At 43.6% G+C, this 22,541-nt stretch overlaps 3 non-coding genes across 3 annotated transcripts; all 3 read left to right on the plus strand.

Annotated features, from left to right (window-relative positions):
- Positions 1-1,448: 1,448 nt before the first annotated feature.
- On the plus strand, positions 1,449-1,520 carry trnam-cau (transfer RNA methionine (anticodon CAU)). Its single transcript has one exon. It is a non-coding gene; the product is annotated as a tRNA-Met (tRNA).
- Positions 1,521-2,100: 580 nt separating this feature from the next.
- trnal-cag (transfer RNA leucine (anticodon CAG)) lies at positions 2,101-2,183 on the plus strand. Its single transcript has one exon. It is a non-coding gene; the product is annotated as a tRNA-Leu (tRNA).
- Positions 2,184-7,573: 5,390 nt separating this feature from the next.
- trnal-cag (transfer RNA leucine (anticodon CAG)) lies at positions 7,574-7,656 on the plus strand. Its single transcript has one exon. It is a non-coding gene; the product is annotated as a tRNA-Leu (tRNA).
- The last annotated feature ends 14,885 nt before the right edge of the window (positions 7,657-22,541 follow it).

Raw genomic sequence — 22,541 nt, forward strand, 5'->3', positions numbered from 1 at the left:
GGCCTCAGTACACGAGATTCCCGCTTAAATACGCACAGCAAGACCCCTCCGTCAAAAGCCCAGCTCATGACTCGACAATCTGCTTCGGTGAGTCTGGTTGAGGAATTCATATTGATCCCAAGAGAAGGGTAAAATTCGTCTTCTCTTGTAAATAGTCTGGCAGGTTGGATTGTTCACATCCGTCCAAGAGGGGAAGTTGGGGACTCGGTTTCTATTGTGATTCATTGCTCGATAAAGCTTTATTTCCTTATTGGCCCCCTGTGAGTTATTACTGGATACCGTTATATATCTATATTGCCCCTCTGTGGGGTACGACTGGATAACGTTTCCCGAGCAGCTTTGACTAAGGGACACCTGGACACGAAACGTCAGCTCATTTCTCTCCCTCCAGATGCTGTCAGATCTGCTGAGACTTTAAAGCATTTTCTCTGTGGTTCCCTATGTGTGAGCTTTACAATGTTGTAATGTGTCATGCTGTCTCTTTCATTCTTGGGACTAATATCGGGATGAGACTGCAAGAAAGTTTCTGATAGCTATTTTCTGCAAAGCAAACAGGAACGCGTGTTATGTTTACTTTTGTTGTGAGGGAGAATGCAAATAGCAGAGAATACCCTCGATTCCTCGACCTCGGGCTAAGAGCCCTGCACGCTTCCGCTGCGTACTCTTCTCCTTAAACCAGGAGCTACAACATTACTGCCCTGCGGTAACCACACAATTATTCACTTCCTCATTTTTTTCTTTCAACAAGAACAGACGTTTGAGCACACTGATACTGGTCAGCACAGTTCAGATAATTGACTTTCGTGCGGAATGGTTGTTCTGTGGAAGGTGATGTGATTTCTTCTGTGACGTTGTTCTGATGGGAAAGTGGGGAGTGACTGGAATCACCTTTATAAAATGAAGTTCGGGGCAGCAGTTCCATCTAGCGAGCGATTGAATAAACTCGGTTTGTTCTCACTGGAACGAAGGAGATTGAGGGGCGACCTGATAGAGGTATACAAAATTATGAGGGGCATAGACAGAGTGGATAGTCAGAGGCTTTTCCCCAGGGTAGAGGGGTCAATTACTAGGGGGCATAGGTTTAAGGTGAGAGGGGCAAAGTTTAGAGTAGATGTACGAGGCAAGTTTTTTACGCAGAGGGTAGTGGGTGCCTGGAACTCACTACCGGAGGAGGTAGTGGAGGCAGGGACGATAGGGACATTTAAGGGGCATCTTGACAAATATATGAATAGGATGGGAATAGAAGGATACGGACCCAGGAAGTGTAGAAGATTGTAGTTTAGTCGGGCAGTATGGTCGGCACGGGCTTGGAGGGCCGAAGGGCCTGTTCCTGTGCTGTACATTTCTTTGTTCTTTGTTCTTTTTATTCTATCTGGGAACATTGATCACGCTGTTACAGACTTCCTCAAACTTTGCCTCAAGTCCGACCACAAAATAAAAGAGCACCGAGCAGAGTGGCGCAGCGGAAGCGTGCTGGGCCCATAACCCAGAGGTCGATGGATCGAAACCATCCTCTGCTATTCGTACTCTCAATCACACCAAACGGAAACAAGTTGCTATTTGTCAGCAGCACATCTGCCTTTTTCTTTATTGGTACCAAAGTTTTGCTTTCAGTCCGATCCACTCTTTGACACCTGTTCTTCAGCTAGCCACAGTACAGTCGAGGTGACTAAGTTGACTTCTCCCAGAACACTCTTCTGCCGCCTCTACTGGATGAACGTTTACCTGATTGGACAGTGGAGGGGTTCTTCGGCTACTTGTCTGTGAGAGCAGCACCGGAAGCAGCTGTGGAGAGAGATTGCAGTCGCCAGAATGCAACTCTCCAATTAGATACTTCACGCCCTCAGATCTTAGACTTTCAAAACCTTCGTCTGAGGAACAGATAGAGCGGTATATCGGACCTTGCTGATTAGAGGAAACTGATCAATGCAGCAATGAGAAGCTCCTTAACCACCAGCGGTTTGGACAAGGATGGCACTCAGATACAGGACTCTGGCTGGGGTTCAAAAGTAGGGAAAGCATGTCTTGTTTGAAATGTAATAAAGATGAAGACAGACTTTAAGTCGATTTGTGCACGGATCTTAGTTTTTGCGTTAACGCATCAGGATGGCCGAGCGGTCTAAGGCGCTGCGTTCAGGTCGTAGTCTCTTCTGGAGGCGTGGGTTCGAATCCCACTCCTGATATAGCCTTTTACTCCACGAGGTTAAATTTCTCCAGCACGATTTTCAACCTCAGGAAGATCGAATACCTCCCTTTCAATGGAAAAGCTTTGGTCTCAGTACATGAGATTCCCGCTTAAATACGCACAGCAAGACCTCACCGGCAAAAGCCCAGCTCATGACTCGACAATCTGCTTCGGTGAGTCTGGTTGAGGAATTCATATTGATCCCAAGAGAAGGGTAAAATTCGTCTTCTCTTGTAAATAGTCTGGCAGGTTGGATTGTTCACATCCGTCCAAGAGGGGAAGTTGGGGACTCGGTTTCTATTGTGATTCATTGCTCGATAAAGCTTTATTTCCTTATTGGCCCCCTGTGAGTTATTACTGGATACCGTTATATATCTATATTGCCCCTCTGTGGGGTACGACTGGATAACGTTTCCCGAGCAGCTTTGACTAAGGGTCACCTGGACACGAAACGTCAGCTCATTTCTCTCCCTCCAGATGCTGTCAGATCTGCTGAGACTTTAAAGCATTTTCTCTGTGGTTCCCTATGTGTGAGCTTTACAATGTTGTAATGTGTCATGCTGTCTCTTTCATTCTTGGGACTAATGTCGGGATGAGACTGCAAGAAAGTTTCTGATAGCTATTTTCTGCAAAGCAAACAGGAACGCGTGTTATGTTTACTTTTGTTGTGAGGGAGAATGCAAATAGCAGAGAATACCCTCGATTCCTCGACCAAGGGCTAATAGCCCTGCACGCTTCCGCTGCGCACTCTGCTCCTTAAACCAGGAGCTACAACATTACTGCCCTGCGGTAACCACACAATTATTCACTTCCTCATTTTTTTCTTTCAACAAGAACAGACGTTTGAGCACACTGATACTGGTCAGCACAGTTCAGATAATTAACTTTCGTGCAGAATGGTTGTTCTGTGGAAGGTGATGTGATTTCTTCTGTGACGTTGTTCTGATGGGAAAGTGGGGAGTGACTGGAATCACCTTTATAAAATGAAGTTCGGGGCAGCAGTTTCATCTCTCTGGGAACATTGATCACGCTGTTACAGACTTCCTCAAACTTTGCCTCAAGTCCGACCACAAAAAAAAAAAAGAGCCCCGAGCAGAGTGGCGCAGCGGGAGCGTGCTGGGCCCATAACCCAGAGGTCGAGGGATCGAAACCATCCTCAGCTATTCGTACTCTCAATCACACCAAACGTAAAAAAGTTGCTATTTGTCAGCAGCACATCTGCCTTTTTCTTTATTGGTACCAAAGTTTTGCTTTCAGTCTTATCCACTCTTTGACACCTGTTCTTCAGCTAGCCACAGTACAGTCGAGGTGATTGCGTTGACTTCTCCCAGAACACTCTTCTGCCGCCTCAACTGGATGAACGTTCACCTGATTGGACACTGGAGGGGTTCTTCGGCTACTTGTCTGTGAGAGCAGCACCGGAAGCAGCTGTGGAGAGAGATTGCAGTCGCCAGAATGCAACTCTCCAATTAGATACTTCACGCCCTCAGATCTTAGACTTTCAAAACCTTCGTCTGAGGAACAGGTAGAGCGGTATATCGGACCTTGCTGATTAGAGGAAACTGATCAATGCAGCAATGAGAAGCTCCTTAACAACCAGCGGTTTGGACAAGGATGGCACTCAGATACAGGACTCTGGCTGGGGTTCAAAAGTAGGGAAAGCATGTCTTGTTTGAAATGTAATAAAGATGAAGACAGACTTTAAGTCGATTTGTGCACGGATCTTTATTGTTGCGTCAACGCATCAGGATGGCCGAGCGGTCTAAGGCGCTGCGTTCAGGTCGCAGTCACGTCTGGAGGCGTGTGTTCGAATCCCACTCCTGATATTGCCTTTTACTCCACGAGGTTAAATTTCTCCAGCACGATTTTCAACCTCAGGAAGATCCAATACCTCCCTTTCAATGGAAAAGCGTTGGTCTCAGTACATGAGATTCCCGCTTAAATACGCACAGCAAGACCTCACCGGCAAAAGCCCACCTCATGACTCGACAATCTGCTTCGGTGAGTCTGGTTGAGGAATTCATATTGATCCCAAGAGAAGGGTAAAATTCGTCTTTCTCTTGTAAATAGTCTGGCAGGTTGGATTGTTCACATCCGTCCAAGAGGGGAAGTTGGGGACTCGGTTTCTATTGTGATTCATTGCTCGATAAAGCTTTATTTCCTTATTGGCCCCCTGTGAGTTATTACTGGATACCGTTATATATCTATATTGCCCCTCTGTGGGGTACGACTGGATAACGTTTCCCGAGCAGCTTTGACTAAGGGTCACCTGGACACGAAACGTCAGCTCATTTCTCTCCCTCCAGATGCTGTCAGATCTGCTGAGACTTTAAAGCATTTTCTCTGTGGTTCCCTATGTGTGAGCTTTACAATGTTGTAATGTGTCATGCTGTCTCTTTCATTCTTGGGACTAATGTCGGGATGAGACTGCAAGAAAGTTTCTGTAGCTATTTTCTGCAAAGCAAACAGGAACGCGTGTTATGTTTACTTTTGTTGTGAGGGAGAATGCAAATAGCAGAGAATACCCTCGATTCCTCGACCAAGGGCTAATAGCCCTGCACGCTTCCGCTGCGCACTCTGCTCCTTAAACCAGGAGCTACAACATTACTGCCCTGCGGTAACCACACAATTATTCACTTCCTCATTTTTTTCTTTCAACAAGAACAGACGTTTGAGCACACTGATACTGGTCAGCACAGTTCAGATAATTGACTTTCGTGCGGAATGGTTGTTCTGTGGAAGGTGATGTAATTTCTTCTGTGACGTTGTTCTGATGGGAAAGTGGGGAGTGACTGGAATCACCTTTATAAAATGAAGTTCGGGGCAGCAGTTTCATCTCTCTGGGAACATTGATCACGCTGTTACAGACTTCCTCAAACTTTGCCTCAAGTCCGACCACAAAAATACAGAGCACCGAGCAGAGTGGCGCAGCGGAAGCGTGCTGGGCCCATAACCCAGAGGTCGATGGATTGAAACCATCCTCTGCTATTCGTACTCTCAATCACACCAAACGGAAACAAGTTGCTATTTGTCAGCAGCACATCTGCCTTTTTCTTTATTGGTACCAAAGTTTTGCTTTCAGTCTTATCCACTCTTTGACGCCTGTTCTTCAGCTAGCCACAGTACAGTCGAGGTGACTAAGTTGACTTCTCCCAGAACACTCTTCTGCCGCCTCTACTAGATGAACGTTTACCTGATTGGACAGTGGAGGGGTTCTTCGGCTACTTGTCTGTGAGAGCAGCACCGGAAGCCGCTGTGGAGAGAGATTGCAGTCGCCAGAATGCAACTCTCCAATTAGATACTTCACGCCCTCAGATCTTAGACTTTCAAAACCTTCGTCTGAGGAACAGAGAGAGCGGTATATCGGACCTTGCTGATTAGAGGAAACTGATCAATGCAGCAATGAGAAGCTCCTTAACCACCAGCGGTTTGGACAAGGATGGCACTCAGATACAGGACTCTGGCTGGGGTTCAAAAGTAGGGAAAGCATGTCTTGTTTGAAATGTAATAAAGATGAAGACAGACTTTAAGTCGATTTGTGCACGGATCTTAGTTTTTGCGTCAACGCATCAGGATGGCCGAGCGGTCTAAGGCGTTCAGGTCGCAGTCTCTTCTGGAGGCGTGGGTTCGAATCCCACTCGTGATACTGCCTTTTACTCCACGAGGTTAAATTTCTCCAGCACGATTTTCAACCTCAGGAAGATCTAATACCTCCCTTTCAATGGAAAAGCGTTGGTCTCAGTACATGAGATTCCCGCTTAAATACGCACAGCAAGACCTCACCGGCAAAAGCCCAGCTCAAGACTCGACAATCTGCTTCGGTGAGTCTGGTTGAGGAATTCATATTGATCCCAAGAGAAGGGTAAAATTCGTCTTCTCTTGTAAATAGTCTGGCAGGTTGGATTGTTCACATTCGTCCAAGAGGGGAAGTTGGGGACTCGGTTTCTATTGTGATTCATTGCTCGATAAAGCTTTATTTCCTTATTGGCCCCCTGTGAGTTATTACTGGATACCGTTATATATCTATATTGCCCCTCTGTGGGGTACGACTGGATAACGTTTCCCGAGCAGCTTTGACTAAGGGTCACCTGGACACGAAACGTCAGCTCATTTATCTCCCTCCAGATGCTGTCAGATCTGCTGAGACTTTAAAGCATTTTCTCTGTGGTTCCCTATGTGTGAGCTTTACAACGTTGTAATGTGTCATGCTGTCTCTTTCATTCTTGGGACTAATGTCGGGATGAGACTGCAAGAAAGTTTCTGATAGTTATTTTCTGCAAAGCAAACAGGAACGCGTGTTATGTTTACTTTTGTTGTGAGGGAGAATGCAAATAGCAGAGAATACCCTCGATTCCTCGACCAAGGGCTAATAGCCCTGCACGCTTCCGCTGCGCACTCTGCTCCTTAAACCAGGAGCTACAACATTACTGCCCTGCGGTAACCACACAATTATTCACTTCCTCATTTTTTTCTTTCAACAAGAACAGACGTTTGAGCACACTGATACTGGTCAGCACAGTTCAGATAATTAACTTTCGTGCGGAATGGTTGTTCTGTGGAAGGTGATGTGATTTCTTCTGTGACGTTGTTCTGATGGGAAAGTGGGGAGTGGCTGGAATCACCTTTATAAAATGAAGTTCGGGGCAGCAGTTTCATCTCTCTGGGAACATTGATCACGCTGTTACAGACTTCCTCAAACTTTGCCTCAAGTCCGACCACAAAAAAAAAGAGCGCCGAGCAGAGTGGCGCAGCGGAAGCGTGCTGGGCCCATAACCCAGAGGTCGATGGATTGAAACCATCCTCTGCTATTCGTACTCTCAATCACACCAAACGGAAACAAGTTGCTATTTGTCAGCAGCACATCTGCCTTTTTCTTTATTGGTACCAAAGTTTTGCTTTCAGTCTTATCCACTCTTTGACACCTGTTCTTCAGCTAGCCACAGTACAGTCGAGGTGACTAAGTTGACTTCTCCCAGAACACTCTTCTGCCGCCTCTACTAGATGAACGTTTACCTGATTGGACAGTGGAGGGGTTCTTCGGCTACTTGTCTGTGAGAGCAGCACCGGAAGCAGCTGTGGAGAGAGATTGCAGTCGCCAGAATGCAACTCTCCAATTAGATACTTCACGCCCTCAGATCTTAGACTTTCAAAACCTTCGTCTGAGGAACAGATAGAGCGGTATATCGGACCTTGCTGATTAGAGGAAACTAATCAATGCAGCAATGAGAAGCTCCTTTACCACCAGCGGTTTGGACAAGGATGGCAATCAGATACAGGACTCTGGCTGGGGTTCAAAAGTAGGGAAAGCATGTCTTGTTTGAAATGTAATAAAGATGAAGACAGACTTTAAGTCGATTTGTGCACGGATCTTAGTTTTTGCGTCAACGCATCAGGATGGCCGAGCGGTCTAAGGCGCTGCGTTCAGGTCGCAGTCTCTTCTGGACGCGTGGGTTCGAATCCCACTCCTGATATTGCCTTTTACTCCACGAGGTTAAATTTCTCCAGAAAGATTTTCAACCTCAGGAAGATCCAATACCTCCCTTTCAATGGAAAAGCGTTGGTCTCAGTACATGAGATTCCCGCTTAAATACGCACAGCAAGACCCCACCGGCAAAAGCCCAGCTCATGACTCGAAAATCTGCTTCGGTGAGTCTGGTTGAGGAATTCATATTGATCCCAAGAGAAGGGTAAAATTCGTCTTCTCTTGTAAATAGTCTGGCAGGTTGGATTGTTCACATCCGTCCAAGAGGGGAAGTTGGGGACTCGGCTTCTATTGTGATTCATTGCTCGATAAAGCTTTATTTCCTTATTGGCCCCCTGTGAGTTATTACTGGATATCGTTATATATCTATATTTCCCCTCTGTGGGGTACGACTGGATAACGTTTCCCGAGCAGCTTTGACTCAGGGTCACCTGGACACGAAACGTCAGCTCATTTCTCTCCCTCCAGATGCTGTCAGATCTGCTGAGACTTTAAAGCATTTTCTCTGTGGTTCCCTATGTGTGAGCTTTACAATGTTGTAATGTGTCATGCTGTCTCTTTCAGTCTTGGGACTAATGCCGGGATGAGACTGCAAGAAAGTTTCTGATAGCTATTTTCTGCAAAGCAAACAGGAACGTGTGTTATGTTTACTTTTGGTGTGAGGGAGAATGTAAATAGCAGAGATTACCCTCGATTCCTCGACCTCGGGCTAATGACCCAGCACGTTTCCGCTGCGCACTCTGCTCCTTAAACCAGGAGCTACAACATTACTGCCCTGCAGTAACCACACAACTATTCACTTCGTTATTTTTTTCTTTCAACAAGAACACACGTTTGAGCTCACTGATTCTGGTTAGCATAGTTCAGATACTTTACTTTCGTGAGGAATGGTTGTTCTGTGAAGGTGATGTGATTTCTTCTGTGACGTTGTTCTGATGGGAAAGTGTGGAGTGACTGGAATCATCTTCATAGAATGAAGTTCGGGGCGGTAGATTCGCCTCTCTGGGAATATTGATCACACTGTTAGAGATTTCTTCAAACTTTGCCTCAATACCGACCACGGAAAGAATGAGCCACGATCCGCGCAGCATAGCGGGAGTGTTCTGTGCCCATAACCCAGAGGTCGATGGATCGAAACCATTCTCTGCTATTCGTATTCTCACTCACAGCAAACGGAAACAAGTTGCTATTTGTCAGCAGCACATCGGCCTTTTTCTTTATTAGTATCAAAGTTTTGCTTTCAGTCTGATCCGCTCTTTCACACCTGGTCTTCAGCTAACCACAGTACAGTCGAGGTGACTAAGTTGATTTCTCCCAGAACACTCTTCTGCCGCCTCGACTGGATGAACGTTCACCTGATTGGACACTGAAGGGGTTCTTCGGCTACTTGTCTGTGAAAGCAGCACCGGAAGCAGCTGTGGAGACATATTGCAGTTGCCAGAATGCAACTCTCCAATTGGATTCTTCACGTCCTCAGATCTTAGACTTTCAATACCTTCGACTGAGGAACAGGTAGAGCGGATATCGGACCTTGTTGATTAGAGCAAACTGAACAATGCAGCAATGAGAAGCTCCTTAACCATCAGCGGTTTGGACAAGAATGGCACTCAGATACAGGACACTGGCTGTGGTTCAAAAGTAGGGAAAGCATATCTTGTTTGAAATGAAATAAAGATGAAGACAGACTTTAAGTCGATTTGTGCACCGATCTTAGCTTCGGTTTCAACGCATCAGGGTACCCGAGCGGTCTCTTCTGGAGGCGTGGGTTCGAATCCCACTCCTCATATTGCCTTTTACTCCACGAGGTTACATTTCTCCAGCAAGATTTTCAACCTCAGGAAGGTCCAATACCTCCCTTTCAATGGAAAAGCGTTGGTCTCAGGACATGAGATTCCAGCTTAAATATGCACAGCAAGACCCCACCGGCAGAAGCCCAGTTCATGACTCGATAATCTGCTTCAGTGACTCTGGTTGAGGAATTAATATTGATCGCAAGAGAAGGGTAAAATTCGTCTTCTCTTGTAAATAGTCTGGCAGGTTGGATTGTTCACATCCGTCCAAGAGGGGAAGTTGGGGACTCGGTTTCTATTGTGATTCATTGCTCGATAAAGCTTTATTTCCTTATTGGCCCCCTGTGAGTTATTACTGGATATCGTTATATATCTATATTGCCCCTCTGTGGGGTACTGCTGGATAACGTTTCCCGAGCAGCTTTGACTAAGGGTCACCTGGACTCTAAACGTTAGCTCATTTCTCTCCCTCCAGATGCTGTCAGATCTGCTGAGGTTTTAAAGCATTTTCTCTGTGGTTCCCTATGTGTGAGCTTTACAATGTTGTAATGTGTCATGCTGTCTCTTTCATTCTTGGGACTAATGTCGGGATGAGACTGCAAGAAAGTTTCTGATAGCTATTTTCTGCAAAGCAAATAGGAACGTGTGTTTTGTTAACTTTTGGTGTGAGGGAGAATGTTAAAAGCAGAGAATATCCTCGACCTCGGGCTAATGGCCCAGCACGCTTCCGCTGCGGCACTCTGCTTCTTAAACCAGGAGCTACAACATTACTGCCCTGCGGTAGCCACACAACTATTCACTTCCTCATTTTTTTCTTTCAACGAGAACACACGTTTGAGCACACTGATTCTGGTCAGCATAGTTCAGATACTTTACTTTCGTGCTGAATGGTTGTTCTGTGATGGTGATGTGATTTCTTCTGGGACGTTGTTCTGATGGGAAAGTGGGGAGTGACTGGAATCACCTTCATAAACTGAAGTTCGGGGCGGCAGTTTCGCCTCTCTGGGGACATTGATCACGTTATTACAGATTTCCTCAAACGTTGCCTCAAGTCCGACCACGAAAATTATTTGCTACGAGCCGAATGGCACCGCGGGAGTGTGCTGGGCTCAAAACCCTGATGTCGATGGATCGAAACCATCCTTTGCTATTCATATTCTCACTCACACCAAACGGAAAAAGATGCTACTTGTCAGCAGCACTGATGCCAATTTTTTTATTAGTATCAAAGTTTTGCTTTCAGTCTGATCCGCTCTTTGACACCTGTTCTTCAGCTAACCACAGTACAGTTGAGGTGTCCAAGTTGACCTCTCCCAGCACACTCTTCTGCCGCCTCTACTGGATTAACGTTCACCTGATTGGGCACTGGAGGGATTCTTCGGCTAATTGTCTGTGAAAGCAGAACCGGAAGAAGCTGTGGAGAGAATTGCAGTCGCCAGAGCGCAACTCTCCAATTAGATATTTCATTCGCTAAGATCTTAGACTTTCAATACCTTCGTGTGAGGAACAGGTAGAGCGGGAATTCGGGCCTTGTTGATGACAGCAAACTGATCAATACAGCAATGGGAAGCTCCTTAAACTTCCAGCGGTTTGGACAAGGATGGCACTCAGACACAGGACTCTGGCAGGTGTTCAAAAGTAGGAAAAGCATATCTTGTTTGAAATGAAATAACGATGAAGATAGACTTTAAGTCGATTTGTGCACGGATCTTCGCTTCGAAGACAACGCATTAGGATGGCCGAGCGGTCTGCGTTGAGATCGCAGTCTCTGCTGGAGGCGTGGGTTTGAATCCCATTCCTGATATTGACTTTTCCTCCACGAGGTTAAATTTCCCCCGCAATATTTCAACCTCAGGAAGATCCAATCCCTCCCATTCAATGGAAAAGTGTTGGTCTCAGGACATGCGATTCCTGCTTAAATACACTCAGCAATACCCTCCAGGCAGAAGCCCATGTAACGACTCGATAATCGGCTTAATGACTCTGGTTGAGGAATTCAAATGGATCACAGGACTCCTGCTAAAATTAATCTTCTTTTGTTGTACATCGGTCTGGCTGGTTGGGTTGTTCACATCCGTCCGAGACGGGAAGTTGGGAACACGGTATCTATTGTGATTTATTTCTAGTTAATGCTTTATTAACGTTTTGCCCCCCTGTGAGGTATTACTGGATATCGTTATATCTCTATATTGCCCCTCTGTGTGGTACTACTGGATGACGTTTGCAGTCCAGCTTTGACAAAGGTTCTCCTGGACTCGAAACATTAGCTCTTTTCTCCCCCTACAGATGCTGGGAGACTTGCTGAGATTTTAAAGCATTTTCTCTGTGGTTCCCTATTTGTGACATTTACAATGTTGTAATTTGTCATGCTGTCTCCTTCATTCCTGGGACTAATGTCGGGATGAGACTACAATAGAGATTCTGACTACAATAGAAATTTGCTGCAAAGCAAACAGGATCGTGCGTTATGTTTACTTTTGGCGTGAGGAAGAATGTATATTTTGCTTTCGTGCTGCATGGTTGTTCTGTGAAGGTGATGTGATTTCTTCTGTGACGTTGTTCTGATGGGAAAGTGGGGAGTGACTGGCATCACTTTTACAGAAAGAAGTTCGGGGCGGAAGTTTCACCTCCCTGGGAACGTTGATCAAGCTGTTACCGAATACTTCAAACTTTGCCTTATGTCCGACCGCGAATAGCTCAACCACGAGCGGACTGGCGCAGCGGGAGCGTGGTGGGCCCATAGCCCAGCAGTCGCTGGAACAAAACCATCGTCTGCTATTTGTATTCTCACTCACACCAAAAGCAAACAAGGCGCTATCTCCCAGCAGCACATCTGCCTTTTTCTTTATTAGTATCAACATTTTCCTTTCAGTATGATCTGCTCCTTGACACCTGTTCTTCAGCTACCCACAGTATAGTCGAGTTGACTAAGTTGACTTCTCCCAAAACTCCCTTCTGCCGCCTCTACTGGATGAACTTTCACCTGTTTGGACACTGGAGGGGTTCTTCGGCTGTGAAAGCAGCACCGGAAGCAGCTGTGGAGAGAGATTCCAGTCGCCAGGATGCATCTCTCCAATTGGATACTTCACGTCGCTCAGATCTTCGTCTCTCAATACCTTCGTGTGAGGAACAGGTTATAATGAAAAAATATATCATTTGAACCATGAATGTGAACCTGGAAAAGACTGAGATTTGAAATGAAATGGAAAGGTCCCACAAAGGGTTAACAGCCGCAGGTTGTTTAAAATACAGATAGCTTCGCAGGCGTTAAAGAAAACAGATATGGACAAATCAACCTGGTTTTAAAGTTAAAAAGACATTCAATCAATTTAAAATCTTAAGTTATATAAACGGGAACAGTATTTCACACTTCCTGAGAAGTGCATTATTTTACTGAACAATTAAAAAAGGAACAACCAGGATCTTAGATTTAAATTGGGGGAGAAGGTTAAGCGGGAAACCTTGCTGACGCCACTTAAATATGAGACAACTGCTTTCCAGCTAAGAAACACATGAGGTGGTACGTTTCTACCATAATTTACACATTTTTGACGTTAAAAATCTTTTAGCAAATAATCAGGTCATAGGGTATAGGTCCAAGCCAGATAAGGTTAGAAATATAGGGGGCGACCTGCCGTTGACACCAGCTGACCAGTAGAAGTGCTGAGGCGAACTGCTTCGTTGAACACGAGTTCATATTTAGTATTGAGACTGAGAAAACACATCAGTAAAGACAGATATCAGAAAAGTTGCTGGCGAAGCAACAAATACATGTATTACCTGCCAAACAAAAGTATTACATGTCAAGCAGAATAAGCTAGTTCAACGACAGGGAGATTGCATTAGCTACAGTCAGCAAGCAACAGCTACATTTCAATAAATGCCATGTAGAAACTAAGTCTGCGCAAAGGGCTATATAATATCTAATAATTCAGCAGCCAGCTCTCATAGCTGCCCTCGGTCATGGGTAGGACTGAACACGGAAGCCGAGCAGAACAGCGAATCCATCAGGAAAAAAACAAAAGTTACAGGAGATAATTGTCGAGGCAGACTTGAAGGTCGAACAACTGACCAGGAAGATGCAAAGAAAATATCTTATTACTTTTCTGTAAAAACAGTGATTACATCTTTTAATTTGAAATTAAAACGAACTTAAATTGATAACCTGAAAGAGTGTTTTTCGAAAGTTTACTTCACTCTACTTAGAAAAGCCGGACCCGTGAGTGAAGCACCTGAGTGGAAAGTAAACAGAATCTTCTCTGAAGACATGGGTTATGCCGTGGGATAACATGAAACACTGGTTTGACCCGAATAGCGCCCACCTAAGTCTGCATAGGAGTCAGGGAGTGAGAATCCCTGTTCATCATTGAGAATATCTTGACCCTTTTCTGGTACAGGGGGAATTCTAAGAATAGTGGTGAGGTTTTAACTTCATGTCGCGCAACGTGGAGGGCTAGAATGTTAGAAGTTTCTGGGTAAAGCGAGGCTCGAATATTAGAAGTTTCTAGTTAAGCAGGTGGAGGTTTGAATATTAGAAGTTTCTTACCTACACAGGGAATGGAATATTAGACGATTCTAGTTCCCAAATAATTGTTAGAATATTAGAAGTTTCTAGTATATGTGTGAGGCGAACTTTACCTGCCGAGTTTAATGCGGAAAGTCATGTGTGATTGACTTTTGGAAGGATATTCTGTGGATCGGGGGGACCTAAAACTTAGTTGGGTGCGAGCGTCAGAAGACTAGAAGATATTGACCCTGAGTAAAAGTCTGCAAGACATCTTAGTAAAGGCACTGGGATTCTTGCATCCATTACTGGTAGAAGGAGGACAAAAATAAATCTTCCTTGGAGTTAAGCAGATTATGAGGGAAAGCCTAGAGAAATAGGGACGCCGAGAAAACTTTAGAAACCAAGATCAATCGACCTTTAACTAAAACAAGAAGACAGTGCCTCAGTACCCCTGGATAGGTCCCAGATAGGGTGCATATCCTGAATGTCGGAGTGCACCTGAAAGGGACAACCAGGAACAGAAATTTAGAATCCAGAAAATGGCAATTAGGGTAATCCTCTTGCTCTGAAACACGGTCAAGAGATGTGAAGCAACGGGGCGAGCGTACGGGGCGAGAGTGGAAGAGATTAAAAGAGGCAAAAAAAACTCCTTTATAAGGGAGGCTTATCAGAACGGAGGGGTCTCATTTTTGTTAGAGTGCCTAAAACCCGATGGAATAGACATCCAAGGTCTCGGTGGATAAATGAGTGTGTGTGTGTTTAATAAGGATTTGTGAATTTCCCTTTGGTGTTTCAAGTTTTTAAAATGTTGTATTTTGCAAAACCGAGTTTCACATCAATTAGAAGTTATAAACGGCAGGTAGAAATGTGACCAATATTATGAGGTAGTAAATCAGTATGTTCAGAACTAAATTGGTCACAGCATAAACACAAAAAGAGGTTTTACTCGGGAGCAGTCAGAGCTCTGTGCAGGAAAGTACTTTGAAACTAACCCGTTGAAATTGACACGGCACAGCTCCAGCAGGTTCCTCGTGCCCGAAGACTCAAACGATAGTCAGGAGCAGGAAAAATGATGTTTAGAATGTTAAATACATGGTAGAAGGAGCTTTAGGGAATAAAGATATTAGACCAGAAGTTAGATTAGGAGAATTACTTTCAGTATCAGGAAATGAGAATCTGATGGCAGGGAAATATTCAATAAAATTCGATGCAGGAAAAATTAGGATATTAAATACCAATCGATAGCACAGAGGCAGTTTGGGTGAAGCTACCAACTAAAACTAGGTAAAAGGTAAAGAAAAGATCGTTCAGAATTTGGGTGAACATATAGTTGAATTAGAGAAGCATGGCGTCTGGAGCAAAAAGAATTATATCAGAAATGAAACATCTGACCCAGCTAAATAATAACCAAGGGATTATGATAATCCATAGGCAACCTTTCGGCAGCAAAGAAGAAACGTAATCAGCAAGGATTGTATATGGGATGGTATGAAAGTGACAAAATGTCATTACTGCAGAGAAAACCTAGCTAACGATGATGCAATTCTGAAATGATGTGCAGGATTGTGGAGAAGTGACAAACTTATTATCCCAATTAGTGAGGGAGTATATAGTTTAAAATATGTTGGGATGACCCGGGGACATAAAATTAGCCTAACAGTGTTCAGAGACTGTATCACCGCAATGGTGCCGTGCCAGAGGGTAGACCATACCCCCAAACCGGTTGGACAAGGAGAAAAGGAATGTTGTACGAAATTAATGATTGACCCGGGATATGGATTTGGAAAAAATATGAACCAAAACTTTCCCGATACAGGGAAGGGGTTTCTGTGGATAAATTGAAACCCCCAGACAATGGACAGGCTTTAGAGGAAAGGAATGTTTAGTTATGAGTGTCAGTGAATTACTGCACTCACTAGTATTATGTGATGAAGTAGAGTGGGATGACAGTGAATTAAAACCTGTTAGCAGCATTGATAGGACAGATGATGAAGATAAAATGTCATGTTCAGAACTTACCTTTCATAAAAATCCTGTCATAATCAGAAATAAAGAAATTGGAGTTAAGTCAGTAGCAATATCCGAAATGTATCAGGGTAAGTTTCAACCAGATTGGACCACTGAGCGAGCAAAAGAGGAGAAGTTTGAGATTCTTCGAATCTCACTCAGGGGTGCAATGATAGAAGGAGAAGGCTTAACCGGCCTTAATTGTATGATGTACATAATTGAGCAAAAACCAAGCCAGCAAAAAACCCAAAAAGAAACAAAAAGGACATCCGGAGGTCCTGGAGAGGGCACTTCTGGAGTATCCAAACAAGAATAGAACATACAAATGAACAAATAGGGCCCTCTCCAAACTTGGCCTGTTCGTTTGATTTTTCAGATAGATAGAATGATACAGACACATTTGTTTGGAAGGAGAAAAGGGACTACAATCAAGAGGGTTACAAGGATCGGGTTTAAAGAAGGAATGGAAGAAGCTAGGATTAGGAGTAAGCTAGATTGGTTAAAATGGGGGGCAACAATGTTAATGGGGATTGCCGTGATTAGTTTCGGAATATTAGTATTCTAATTGCATTAGGGGAATCAGGTGAAGTAATGGGATATGGAAAAATAGATACCAGCTTCAGTCAGATAAAACACATAATAAAAATAAGAATAAGCAAATGTTTAAATATAACGGAAGAAATCATTAATTTCCAAATCATCCAGGAGATAGGCTCAACAGCAGTCTGTTAGAATCAAGCAACAGTGTCAGTAACAACATATTCAGTAGAATGTTGGGAGCACTTGCAAGCAGCCTGGAATACGTACTAAAATTATCAGATCGGTTAAAGATTTTTAGACAGTATTCGGGGAAAACTAATGATACTAACTGGGACCCCGAGAAAGGGCAAGTTAAGATAAGAAATGCGTTGCAAAACAAAACCACAAGTAGGAGTAATTTGGGAAACGATTTGATAGACGTGGGCTTAAAAATTAAAGAAACATTTAAAACAGCAATTAAAATTATAGCAAGTCCATTTAAATGGTTTTGGACTACGTTAACCTTGGTTCAAAACAATTGGTACTTGTTTGTATCAATTGCGGGAGGGGTAATTGCCGCCGCATTGCTGTGGAAATTGGGAAATTTTAAATTATGTCAAAACCTATGTTGCAAATGTTGAAATAAAATTGCTCAACGGAAAGAGAGAAAAATGATATAATTGGTTACATATTTGAGGACCGTAACTGACAAAGCCAGGAAGAAATCTTTTCGAGTTGGGAATAAACCGAAGTATCAAATGATTACTGAGCAGTGAAACCTTCGGTCACACTTCTCTGACTGGACATGTGGCCTGGACACCAGCTGATGGATGATCTGAGTTCTCCACGGGACGTGTACTACATGATGGATTTTTTAAGGGTCGCGACAGACAGCAGCGACTGACGAGGAACCCCCACAGTTTACGAGACAATAGTATTAAGACATTTTTGTTTGTTTGAGCTTGATGTTGCAGTGCGAAATTTACAACCAATGTTTTAAACGAAGTTTCCTTGAGGCATTATGATAATTATTTTTTTTTAAATGTCGCGCATCTTATTAAGAATTGTTATGTATGTATGAAAAAGAATTTGACATGGCTTGAGATAACAGATGCCAACTGACAAGGAACAAATGCAGGACTTTGGTAGTTGATTTTAGTTAGAGGGAGCCTTACAGCACTACAATGGGCGGCAGATAGCTGGGCAATAGAACAATTGGAACTAGGATAGCATTGGATGCTGTCAAAAGCATGAATTATTCTAAAGAACAAGTGACATCTACAGATACAATTGACATGCTTAGAACTAAACGCAACAGCACAGAATCTGACAGAGTTAATTAGAACTTGAGACAGGAGCACAACTTGTCATACAATAGCGAAAACCAGCAGGGAATCTCAGTCTGTCTGATGATGACGGAGCTAAAGCTGCTCAACAGTTTGAACAAATTTAGTTTACTCAACATCCACAAAGGGTGTGAGTTTTCTGTAAAATGGGACTGTTTTAATACAAAGGGGTTAAACAAGGGTTCACTTAAAGTGTAGTAAGGGTAATCTCGTGGGTAATTTACCAAAGTACCAGCACATATCATATCACGGGGAATATTGATGTTGTTAATACCATGTGTGATTTATATACTCTCATTATTGGGCACAAGTTCTGGCTTAAAAATCACTCTGTTAAGACCAGGAAACGATGTGTTGATATTAAATTTTGTCTTACAGATTGTGATTGCTAAAAAATATGTGAAGATGTAACACACAAACTGTTTGTGTGATTAGTTGCATAGCAAAGTGTTAAGATAAGGCTTACTTTTGTAACTTTGTACTTGACAACAGGGAGGAATAATGTTTATATGGAAGACGATAAAGTGATGATTCGATGTGAAGAAAGTGGGCTCAATTGAGTTGGACCCCCACCAGTTGGATGTATTAAATGTATTGCTCCTTGCAATAGAAACAGGGTTGTCAACCATTTTTGGTTGGTTATGTGGCGACTGTTATAAGGGCAAATATACGCGTCATGTGTTTCAAGAGATGATAACGGAGGAAAGGGATCTTGAAGAGACATGGCAGTCAGTTACAATAGCATGTATATCAAATGGTTCCGGACGTACTTGGTTCAGGGACATTTTAGTTACCCATGAGAGAAAATAAGGGTTGGAAGTGGGGTCAAAGACACCTTTTAAATTGATGATGCACGGGAGTAAGTGGTTAATACATGATAAAGTCGTTTACGATACCAATGAGGAACATAAGGCAATTTGGATGCAACAGGAATGGGACACTCGACTGCCAGTGACAGGTAAACAAACTTTTTGGTTACTGATGTATTGAGTGGCTTACTGATCCTAAGGGACACGAGGCAGCTTGTACGGTGCTGCTATCCCAAGGAGATAAAATGCTTTGGAGATAGTGGAACACACGAAAAAAACTATTGGGTTACCTTTATGAACAGCTGCCACTATAGTCCACGGTGATTATAATTAAAGAATGACCTGTCTGTCACCTGTGGTATAAGCGATGGATAAAATCACACGATGGGGTTGGGACACGATTTGAAAACAGGAAAATTGAATATTGAAAGCACAGATATGGGATACGATGGTATAAAATGAGTAGGGGGATAAGAATTAAAAGAATGGGGCCATGTTTCAAATGCCAAGAGGGGGTGTAATGCAAAAGTTGAACAATATGTCATTTGAACCATGAAAGTAAGCCTGGAAAAGCCTGAGATTTTAAAAGAAAGCGAAAGGTCCCACAAAGGGTTAACAGCCGCAGCTTGTTTGAAATACAGATAGCTTCACAGGCATTAAAGAACAGAGCTAGAGCCAACTCATCCTGTTTTTCAAGTTAAAAAGACATTCAATCAATTTAAATGTTTAAGTTATATAAAAGGGAACAGTACATCACACGTCTTTAGAAGTGCATTATTTTATAGAACAATTCAAAAAGGAACAGCCAGGATCTTCGGTTTAAATTGTGGGATAAAGGTTAGGCGTGAAACCCTGCTGACGCCAGTTAAATATGAGACAACTGCTTTCCAGAAAAACACATGAGGTGGCACGTCTATAACATAATTTACACATTTTTGACGTTAAAATCCTTTTAGAAAGTAATCAGCTCATAGGGTATAGGTCCAAGACAGGTAAGGTTAGAATTACAGAGGGCTTCGACACCAGCTGAACCGTAAAAGTGCAGAGGCGAACTGCTTCGTTGAACACGAGATCATATCCAGTATTGACACTGAGAAAAACATCACTAGAGGCAGATATCAGAAAAATTGCTGACCAAGCAACAAATAAATTTATTAGCTGCCAAACAAATGTATTACCTGTCAAGCAAAATAAGACTGGGAGCTTACATTAGCTACAGTCGGCAAGCAGCAGTTACATTTCAATAAAGGTCATGTAGAAAGGTAGGCTGCGCAAAGGGCTCTATGAATGGTAATAATTCAGCATCCAGCGAGTCAGCTCTCATAGCTGCCCTCGGTCATGGAAAGGACTGAACACGGAAACCGAGCAGAACAGCGACTCCATCAGGAGAAAACCAAATGTTAAAGAAGAAAGATTGTCAAGGCAGTCCTGAAGGCCTAACAACTGACCAGGACGGTCCAAAGAAAAGGTCTTATTACTTTTCTGTAAAACAGTGATTTTATCTTTTAATTTGAAATTAAAACGAACTTAAATTGAGAACGTGAAAGAGTGGTTATTAGAAAGGTTACTTTACTCCACTTAGAAAAGCCGGACCCGTGAGTGAAGCTACTGAATGGAAAGTAAACAGAATCTTCTATGAAGACATGTGTTATACCGGCGGATGACTTGAAACACTAGTTTGACCCGAATAACACCCAGCTAAGTCTGCACAGGATTCAGAGAGTGAGAATCCCTGTTCACCTGTTAGAATATCTTGACCCTTTTCTGGTATAAGGGGAATTCTAAGAATAGTGATGAGGTTTTCAGATCGCTCAGATCTTAGACTCTCAATATCTTCGTGTGAGGAACAGGTAGATCGGGAATTCGGTCCTCCTTGATTGGAGCAAACGGATAAATGCAGCAACGAGAAGCTCCTTAACCCCCAGAGGCTTGGAGAGGGATAGCACTCAGGTACAGGACTCTGGCTGGGGTTTGAAAATAGACAAAGCACATCTTGTTTGAAATGAAATGACGATCAAGATACAATTTAAGTCGATTTGTGCAGGGAGCTTTTTTTCCACGCCAACGCGTTAGGGTGGCTGAGCGGTCCAAGGTGCTGCGCTAAGCTTTGTAGTCTCCTCTGCAGGCGTGGGTTCGATTCCCACTCCTGATAGTAACTTTTCCTCCACGAGGTTAAATTTCTGCAGCAAGGTTTTCAACCGGAGGAAGATCCAATATCTAATATTCAATGTAAGGCGTTGGGCTCAAGGACAGGTGATTCCTGCTTATAAACGCACAGCAAGTCCCCACAGGCAAAAGCCCAGTTAATGACTCGATAATCTGCTTCAGTGACTCTGGTTGAGGAATTAATATTGATCCCAGGGCTCCGGGGAACATTCGTCTTATCTTGTTGTAAATAGTCTGGCTGGTTGGATGGTTCACATCCGGCCGAGAGGGGAAGTTGGGAACTCGGTTTCTATTGTGATTCATTGCTCGATAAAGCTTTATTTCCTTATTGGCCCCTGTGAGTTATTATGGATATCGTTATATATCTATATTGCCCCTCTGGGGGTACTGCTGGATAACGTTTCCAGTCCAGCTTTGAGAAAGGCCTTCTGGACTCGAAACTTTAGCTCTTTTCTCTCCCTACAGATGCTGTCACGCCTGTTGAGATTTTACAGCATTTTCTCTGTGGTTCCCTATGTGTGAGCTGTACAATGTTGTAATGTGTCATGCTGTCTCCTTCAATCCTGGGACAAATGTCGGGATGAGACTGGAAGAAAGATCCTGATAGGTATTTGCTGCAAAAACAGGAAGGTGCGTTATGTTTACTTTTGGTGTGTGGGAGAAAGTAAATAGCAGAGAATACCCTCGATTCCTCGACCTCGGGCTAATGGCCCAGCACGCTTCCGCTGCGGCATTCTGCTCCTTAAACCAGGAGCTACAACATTACTGCCCTGCGGTAGCCAGAAAACTATTCACTTCCTCGTTTTTTCTTTCAACAACAACACACGTTTGAGCACACTGATTCAGGTCAGCGTAGTTCAGATACTTTACTTTCGTGCTGAATGGTTGTTCTGTGAAGGTGATGTGATTTCTTCTGTGACGTTATTCTGATGGAAAAGTGGGGAGTGACTGGAATCACCTTTATAGAAGGAAGTTCGGGGCGGCAGTTTCACCTCTCTGGGGACATTGATCAACCTGTTACTGATTCCTTCAAACTTTGCCTCACATCCGACCCCGGAGGTCACTGAAAGCTTTGTGATGATTCTGATATGCAGACGTTTTAAACGAAACTGTGAAACAACATAATGATTTGATCCACTCAATAACAATAGCTGAGATTGGGGCATTGTATGTGTGTGTCAGTTGTCTGCCAGTGTCCGTTAAAATGTCTGCATGTCAGAATCAACACAAAGCTTTCAGTGGCATTGTGCATTGTCTGTGTGTGGAGGAGAGGGTGCATTTCGGCGTTTGGGTGTAAATAAATCTTTAACTGTCAGTCTCTGGTGTGACATGTGAATATTGGATCAATTCTCTATCTGCAGTCTCTGTTGCTGTGTGTGGCTGTGTTGTATCATTCTGTGAATCTCACCCTGGTGCTCTCTGTGAATTTAAGGTTGCTTTATTTGGTGTACGATAAATTCAGAGACACACGGCACGGTCAAACAATCTTTCAATCTCGTGTTCGTTTCGTTCACCGCAGCGGGAGCGGTGCGCAAGTGATTTCTGGGAGGTAAGTTTATCCTTTAAAAACACTTACCTTCACAGGAACAGGCCAGTCGCTTTCAGCGGGAGCGGTGCGCAAGTGATTTCTGGGAGGTAAGTTTATCCTTTAAAAACACTTCTTTTCTGTTTTATTTTTTTCGACCCGCGGACTTCAGGGAAGCCCCCCTCCACCCCCCCCCCCCCCCCGC

Source organism: Scyliorhinus torazame, chromosome 24 (assembly GCF_047496885.1).
Source record: "Scyliorhinus torazame isolate Kashiwa2021f chromosome 24, sScyTor2.1, whole genome shotgun sequence".
Lineage (NCBI taxonomy): Eukaryota > Metazoa > Chordata > Chondrichthyes > Carcharhiniformes > Scyliorhinidae > Scyliorhinus > Scyliorhinus torazame.